This window comes from Canis lupus, chromosome 19 (assembly GCF_048164855.1).
Source record: "Canis lupus baileyi chromosome 19, mCanLup2.hap1, whole genome shotgun sequence".
NCBI classification, from domain to species: Eukaryota; Metazoa; Chordata; class Mammalia; order Carnivora; family Canidae; genus Canis; species Canis lupus.
The window spans coordinates 3,164,348-3,173,109 of record NC_132856.1 but is presented as its reverse complement, the minus strand read 5'-3'; positions in this window follow the sequence as shown (position 1 = coordinate 3,173,109).

Genomic DNA, 8,762 nt, shown 5'->3' with positions numbered 1-8,762 from the left:
CCGGCGTTCGCCGTCGCAGGTGTAAACCCACACTATGAATAGACTTCTCTGTTGAGTTGGTGATTTTTGCGTTTGGCTCCTCGTCAGAGATGGTTAGGTGACGATGTGCTCACCAGCATTCCTTCCAGGGGAGAAGGAAAGTGCCAGCCTTACCTTTTTTTTTTTTTTTGTCCTGAGCTTAGGCTTGCATTAAATTCAGTTTGCAGTTCCTTCACAGGGAACTTCTTAAGCTACTTGGTCATTTTGTTAGGGTTAGTTTAATTAAAAGCAGAGACTGTAACCCACAAATCCACAATCCAGCCGTGGCAGTGTGCTGAAGGAGAACGAGGCTGTGAGTGCAGGCCCTCTGCCTCGCAGGCCATGCCTCCTGCCTCTCCCCTCCCAAACAACACTTGGGCCTTGCAGGGCCACGTGAAGGTGACGTATCACCTTTAGAGGATGTAGTGAAAAGCAGATTATAAATATATATATAGGGGATCCCTGGGTGGCGCAGCGGTTTGGCGCCTGCCTTTGGCCCAGGGCGCGGTCCTGGAGACCCGGGATCGAATCCCACGTCGGGCTTCCGGTGCATGGAGCCTGCTTCTCCCTCTGCCTGTGTCTCTGCCCCTCTCTCTCTCTCTCTCTCTCTGTGACTATCATAAATAAATAAAAATTAAAAAAAAAAAAAATATATATATATATTTTTTAAGAAGCATACGTTCAAAATAGAAGTTCTAACATCCTCTTCTCACACCCTGCAGATATGCACAGAGGTTCTAGCTTACTTCTATAGCATTTGCTATGGCTTGGCCCACACGGACAGTGGGATTCCATTTTGGGGATGCCTGACCCCAACCGTTACCAGGTAAGAGTGTCCTCTAGCCCCTGGGTAAGTGCCTGCTCCCCAGGAAGGCTTGCCTGGTTTCCCAGGCTGCGTGTCAGGCCCTCGCCCCTCCCAGCCTGGCCCTGCAGCCGCCAGCCTCCCTTGGGACAAGGCACTGACTAGAATACAGGTCAGGGGTTCAAGTTGCCTATCGGAGGCCCGTAAGGGCAAGGCCCCGGTCCCTGTGCTTATGAGGCAGGGCACAGGGCTTGTGCTGAAGGAATGGAGGAAGAGTCTGGATTTGTTGGAAACACAGAGGTGGTGGTCCTGGTGGGGAGAGGCGTGGCAGGCCGGGCAGGGAGGAGTCAGGGATTGGGTTGCCTCCCCTCCCTACCCCCTGCTGCCTGAGCTGGAACCCTGGAGCCCCTGTGCGTGCTCTCCTCCCCTGTCCCCCTACCTATGCCCAGGCACGTGATCCCCCACCAGCCATGGAGCCACCAGACCTGACCCCCTCCATTCCTACTGCAGCCTCTGCCCCGCCCCAGTGTCCCCTCTAGACTTTCGCCCAGAGCTCACATCACTGGCCTGCTTGGACTCTTCCATGGCTCCCACTGCATTTAGAATAAAGCGAAATCCTGAGCAGGCAGGAGGCTCACCTGCTGATCCCAGTTTCAACCTGGCCTTGTCACTCTCCCATCATTAGCTCATCTTCACCCCTATATCCTCTTTGTCTGCAGGATCTTTGCATAATCCTGGAACTTCCCCACCTCTGCCATGGGCACCCCAGCTCAGAGGTCAGCCCCTCAGGGCACTGTTCCCTCAAACTAGGTCAAAGCTTCTGGTTATAAGCATGATTGTTCATTTCCCACTAAGTTGTGGCTGCCACAGGGCAGGACATACTGCTTTCCTTACAGCTGTGTCCCCAAGTGAAGATTCCTGTAAGACACATAACTGCACAGATGGGGTGTAGTGAGGAGCTGGCTGGCAATCCCTAGTCGAGGCCCTGGGTTTGGGCTGAAGGTGACCCCTGCAGGGGGGATGGCCTCTGAGACCCAGGGTGGGCTGGGACGGGTAAGGAGTATACCTGGGGGGTGTGGCAGTGAGGGCAGTGCTGGACCGGGTTTTCCTGGGGGTGCCAGTTTTCCTTCCCCTGGGGGTAGTCCCTTTTGTGTGTCCAGCCCTGGCCAGGGTGACAGGGTGAGGTCCCTTCCCTCCCCTCAGCTCACACCTGTCCAAAGGTGGGCAGCTGTACCCGTGTGTTCATGTGATTCAGACCTGTCTGTCGCGGTGAGCTCTGGATCTGTCTGGATCTGTGCGGGGGGTGTGTATTTGTGTATGAGCATGTGATTGTTTTGGTTCGGTTTGATGGTTGTAGGTGTGATTCTGCAGGGGGGCTGCTGGGCGCATCTGTGGGGGTGTGTCTGCGATCATCTGAGCCTGTCTGCCGTGGGGTGGGTGTGTCCCCAAGGGCCTGTGGGGCTATGTGTAGGTGGTTTGTGCATTCCACCAGTGTCTGGATATCTGGGGCCCCCCACTATGGGGCCCACCAGACCCTGTGTGCTCCCCTCTGCCCCTCCCCATAGTTCCCATCACCTAGCAACAGAGGGACTCCAGTCAGCCAGTGGTCTCAAAGACAAAGACGGTGTGTCTCTGTGAAGGAAGAGCTATGCTTAGAGGGGGAGGGTCTCTAGACTCAGCTCAGAGCAGAGCCTTGTTCCTGGCGCACCTCAAACCCACCAAAGGGCTGCCTCCACTAGCTCGTCCCTTATCACTGTAGAGTGCTCTGGGTTGTTTCCTCCACCCCCATCTTCCTCCTGGGGCTGGCACACTCGCTGCTCCCACACACCGGCCCCCTCCCCAGGGCCCTCATGTGGGCCTCTGCTGGATGAGGTGTGAGGACAAGATTGGCGTGGATGCTGGGCGCACCATCTGGTGGGTTTGGGCTCCGCCGCCTGAGGCCTGGCACTGAGCATGTTCTGGTGACGACAGACCCATCCTGGGGCTAGGTGAGTGGCTCCTGCAGCAGGCTGGTGGACGCTCACCTCTGCTCCTTCTCGCTCTCTAAGATGACCCTAGTGGATAAGTTATTGATAAAATAAAAATAAAAGTATTAATGAATAATATTAATAAAACTCAAGGCAGTTTTATTTAGCACTTCTATATGCCAAGCACTGTTCAAGCACTTGATGCATTTTGACTGTTAGCCTTGGAGCAACCAAGGAGAAATTATAATCTCTTCTTTACAGCTGAGGACACTGAGGCAGAGGGAGCAGCTCAGCATCCTCCCATGGCCACAAGGGGACTATCTATTTTGTTTGCTGCTGTGTCCCTAGCACCTGGAGCATGGAAGGGCCCACGGAATACTCCAGAAAGAAAGGACTGTGGCAGGGCAATACAGGGCCTCCCTCCACAGCTTCTCTGCCTACAGCTATTGCTGTAGCGTCACTGTGTGTGTGTGTGGGGGGGATCTCAGGCTACTTCATGGATCCACTCGGGCTTTGTAGAGAACCTGCCAAATTTCTGGCTTTGGAAGTGGGAACTGCCCACAGAAGCCTCCTTATCTTGCTCCTCTGAAAATAGTGAAAGCCTGGAGATAGCATTCACTCATGCATTTAAGGGAAAATGTCTCCGGCCCCTACTTGTTTTGCCTGCTTCAATGCTGGTTTCTGGTGGTACAGAGAAATCTGACTAAGCCCCCATCTTCAAAGGGCTCACAGTCTCAGGGGGAACACAGAAGGTTAGCAGGCCATTCAGATTGAGGTGGCATCTCCCAGTGACCTTGTCTTTTATTCACAGTTAGCAATGTCCTAAGTGGGACGTAGATAGAAGCAGCTTCCAGGATGTGTTCAGGTCTGTCACAGGCAGCCCACCTCTGCCTGGTAATCAAACCCTCATGGTGCTTCCCTGGGAGCACTTAATACACCTCATGTACTTAATTGCTTCTTTGGAATCCGATCAGAGACAGATAGGTTCACCTTGGAAAGGGCACAGGGAACAACATTCTGAGCAGAAGGAGAAGCAGAAGCAAGGCAGGGAGAGGAAAGAATCTGGAACAGCTCTGGAGGGGCAGGATATGATGCTGGACAGGGAAGGATGTCCCTGAGCTCCTGGACGAAGGATGCAGGGCAAGCAAGCGCCTTCATGGTCCTGTGCCAAGAGAGTGGCACCAACAGACTTGTGCTTTCCAGTGCTTCCCACCCTGATGCAGGCTGTGTGCATACACATTATGTCAGGATTATTTGGGCAAAGTACTCCTTTTCCTCTCAAGCAGAAAAGGATTTAATATGGGGAGTGGGGGGCATACAGAATCTTTGGAAGGGCTGGAGGGTTAGGGATCTCTTGTGTGCTGAGAGCTTTCTAAGAATTAGGGGGTTGCTGTTGGATCTCTGACTCAGAAATTGCTGAAAATTACTGAAGATGACAAAGTCTTTTGCGGGGAGAGGTACTCAGTATTTATAGAATGAATAAGTGAATACACACATGCTTTCATATACATTTGCACCAAATGGAACCATTTTTTTCTAATTTGATGGTGTTTTATTACAGATTGACAAAATAATAAACAATGAAAACAGCATCCTCAGGGTTAACATTTTTTAACCTTAAATAAAAATCTTTGGGCTCTCCTGATTATATTTATGAATACATCTGGGTACAGTCAAAGTAAAGAAAGTAATTTTGCATCCTAATCTTTTTCCTAACTTTTTATTTCAAAATAAATGTAAAGTTAAGGGATCTTCTAATATAAGGAGATCCCTTGTTCCCTTCACCCAGCTTCCCCAAAGCAACATCTCTCTGACTATAGTATAACACTAAACCCAGAAATTGACATTGCTATGATGTGTGTATCTAGTTCCATGTCCCTTATCATATGTAGATTTGTGTAACTGTCACTGTGATCGAGATACAGAACCAACTCTGGCCACAAAGATCTCCTCTCTCTTTTTTTTTTTTTTTTAAAGATTTATTTATTTATTTATTTATTTATTTATTTATTTATTTATTTATGATATACAGAGAGAGAAAGAGAGAGAGAGAGGCAGAGACACAGGAGGAGGGAGAAGCAAGCTCCATGCCAGGAGCCTGACGTGGGACTCGATCCTGGGTCTCCAGGATCGCGCCCTGGGCCAAAGGCAGGCGCTAAACCGCTGAGCCACCCAGGTATCCCCTAGATCCCCTCTCATATTGATGCTTATGGTTATAACTACCCCTCCCTCCACCATTTCTATCCCTGGCAACCACTGATTTGATCCCCATTCCTACAGTTTTGTCATCTCACAAATTTTATATAAAAGGCATTACATAGTGTATGAGCTTTTGAGATTGGCTTTTCCCACCTGGCATAATGCCTTTGCAATCTACCCAAGTTGTTGCAGGTATTAATGGTTTGTCCCTTTTTATTGCTGGTATGGGTATGGCACAGTTTTGCTTAAACATTCACCTGTGGTAGGATGTTTGGGTTCTTTCCCATTTTCGGCAATTATAAATAAAGCTCCCATGGACAATTACATATAACTGCTATTTTTCTGGATTTAAGATATCTTTTCTCTGGGATAAATGAGAGTATTATTGCTGGGTTGTACAGTAAATGTACAGTTAGTTCTATGGGAAACTGCCAAACTGTTTTCCAGAGTGGTCATAATGTTTCACATTCCTGTTAGCAACCGGTGAGTTCTTACTGTTTTATACCCTCTTCGGCATTTGGTATTGTCACTATCTTTTGCCACCTTTTTACTTTCAACCTACATCATTACATTAGAAGTGAATTTCTTGTAGGCAGCATGCAGTTATAGTTGTTGCTGCTATTGTTTCATCCCTTATGCCAATCTCTGCCTTCTAACTGGCATATTAGACCATTTTTATTTAATATTATTTATATGTTAGAGTTTGTCTCTCATTATTTTTTGTCTTTTGTTTGTCCCTATTTTTAGTTTCTCTGTTTTCTCTTTTTTCTGCCTTCCTGTGGGTTACTTAAAACTTTAAGTTAACTAATGGAATTTTCCATTTTGACCTGTATATAATGCTTTTCTGTGTATCTAATTTGATAGACTTTTTAAGCATACTTTTAGCATATTATATGATGCATACATAACATCAGTTCACTGATGTTGCCATTTTATCAGCTGGAGTGAAGTATAGAGACTTAAATCCCATTATGTCCCTTTAATCTTCCAATTTCTAATATAATTGTCTTACATTTTTTCTCAGCATATATTAAGAATCATATCAGATAATGTAATGATTTTTGCTTCAATTGCCAAACAAAATTTAGAAAACTAAAGAGGATATAAAATCTATTGGTTTTTAAAATATTTTTACTTACTATGTTCTTTTTTCCCAACTGATGTTCCAAGAATCCTTCTTTTATCATTTTTTCCTTTTTGTTTAGAGAACTTCCTTTAATCATTTCTTTAGGATAGGTCTGAGGATGACAAATTCGCTTAGTTTTCTTTCTCCTGAGAGTGTCTTGATTTCTTTTTCATTCCTGAAGGATATTTTCACTGGATATAAGATTCCAGGTTGACATTTCTTTCAGCACTTGAAAAATGTTGTGCCATTTTCTGCTTGTCTCCATGGTTTCTGATGAGAAATCTGCTGACATTCAAATTGTTTTCCCCTTATATATGTCATTTCTCTTTCACTGCTTTCAAGACTTTTTTTTTCTTTGTCTTTTTTCTTTGCTCAGAAGTTTTAAGATGCTATGTCTTAGTTTATCCTGTTTGGGGTTTTCTCAGCTTCCTGAATCTGTAGGTTTATGTCTTTTGCCAAATTTGGGAATTTTTAAACCATTGTTTCTTTGACAGCTTTTTTAGTCCTGCTTTGATTTCTTTTTCCTCCTGGGATTCTGATCATACAAATGCTAGATTTTCTGTTATAGTCCCTTTCTTAGGTAATTGAGTTTCTGTTCATTTTTTAAGTCTATTTTTTCTCTGTTGTTCAGATTGAGGAATTTCTTTTGCTTTATCATAAGTTCACTCATTCTTTCTTCTGTTCCCTGTCCTGTTGAGGACATTCATTGAGTTTTAAATATGATTGTTCTATTTTTCAGTTCTAAAATTTCCATTTGGTTCTTCTTTACAACTTTTAAAAAAATCGTTTCAGAGGTACAGTTTAGTGATTCATCAGTTGCATATAACAGTGCTCATTACATGAAGTGCTCTCCTTAGTGCCCATCACCTAGTTATGAAATGTCTTCTTTACAGCTTTTATTCCTTTGCTGAGACTTTCTAGTTTCTCATTTGTTCCAATTGTGTTCATTGTTAAAGTATTTTCATATGGCTGCTTTAAAATCTTTGTCAGAGCATTCTAGCATCCATATCCTCTGATTGTTTCTTTTGTTGTTTTTTTCTCACTCAGGTAGACATTTTCTTGGATCTTGGTATGAAAAGTAACTTGCAATTGAAACCTTACTTTTGGGGATATATGCTATGAGATTCTGAGCTTTATTGAAAACATTTCCTCTAATGCTGTCCTGGTGGGGATGGTGGGATCTTGCCTCACTGCTGTCAGGTGAGGGTGGAAGTCCAGGTGCCCCACTAGGCTTCCTTTGATACTAAGGGAAGGAGAGGGTTCTTATTATAGCTGACAGGGCTTGGCTTTCCTCTGCTAATGCAGTGATAACACCTTGTTATCACCCTGTCATGAACTCCACCAACCCTTGTGCTTGCTGGGCTGTGGTGAAAGTCCCACTTCCCAGTTACCTTCTGATGCCACCCCAGCGAGGACAGGCTCACCTCATTACAACTAGGTGAGGGTGGAAATATAGCCTCTACTGGTCAGAATGGAAATGAGACCTCATTTTTTTTTTCTGTGTTATTTAGTGGTGCAGTTCAGCTATTGTCTATGAGTTTTCTGGGTTACCTGTTATCTGGTTGCTGGACTGGAAGGATCAGGCTTTTCTTGGGGATTTTTTCTGACCCCATTTTCTAGTTTATCAGCTTCCTGAGCATCCAGGCTGGGATATATGAGGAGTAAGAAAGACTCAGAGAAATCACCATTATGCCATTCTTTGGACACTGAGGTTTCCAGTGGTTCTGATTTCTTCTCTCCATTTTTAGAGTTTATATATAATGTCTATGACTTTGAGCCGTCCTTAGTGGAAGGAACAGGGGAAAGTACTTCTACTCTCTTTCCATATGTAGAAGTCCCAAAAGTCAGAGTTTCTTGCAATTACCCAGGATATCCTTTACCTTGGTTGCCCTGGAGATTCTGATATATGCATGACTGGTATTCATGCTGGGTTTCTGCTCTAATTGTTCAGTTCTTATGCCAAAATATTTTTTTGTGAAAATTTTGAACGTGACTTACCTTGTATCATACCCTAGGGTGCATAGAGTTCTTGTGAAAGGTCCGTTGAATCCCAAAGCCTGGGTGGGGGCAGAGGGGCTGCTGGCAGGGGGCTGGGCTGGATAGGCTTCTGTCCAGGTCAGAAGCAAGCCAGTCCTTAGATTCACTGATACTTACATCTAATTCAGGCTAACTTCATGTGTTCACTGATTGTCCTCTCAAAGCTTTGGATTTGTCCTCTTCCCAAATTTCCCAAAGACCCTTTACTCTACTCAGGCCAGCATCCATCCTATCTCACCCTGCCATTCTCATGCTCATTTTTATACCACTGACCAAGATATTCTGCTCTCCAGGAAAGTCCTTCCTCCTCTTCAGTGCCCAGAGGCTACACAACTCCTGTGGCATCTGCACTGGACTAGACCTCCTTCCCATGGAGACTGCAGTCCTGAGGGCATTTGAAACCATCACAGAGTAACAACCATGGTGACTGCCTTGGGGTCTCTGACCTGCCTTGCTGGAGTCCTGCCAGGCTCACACTTAATTTATATAAATTCAATGCTCCCTTTGAGAGGGATGGATCAGGGATCCCTGGGTGGCGCAGCGGTTTGGTGCCTGCCTTTGGCCCAGGGCGCGATCCTGGAGACCTGGGATCGAGTCCCATGTCGGGCTCCCG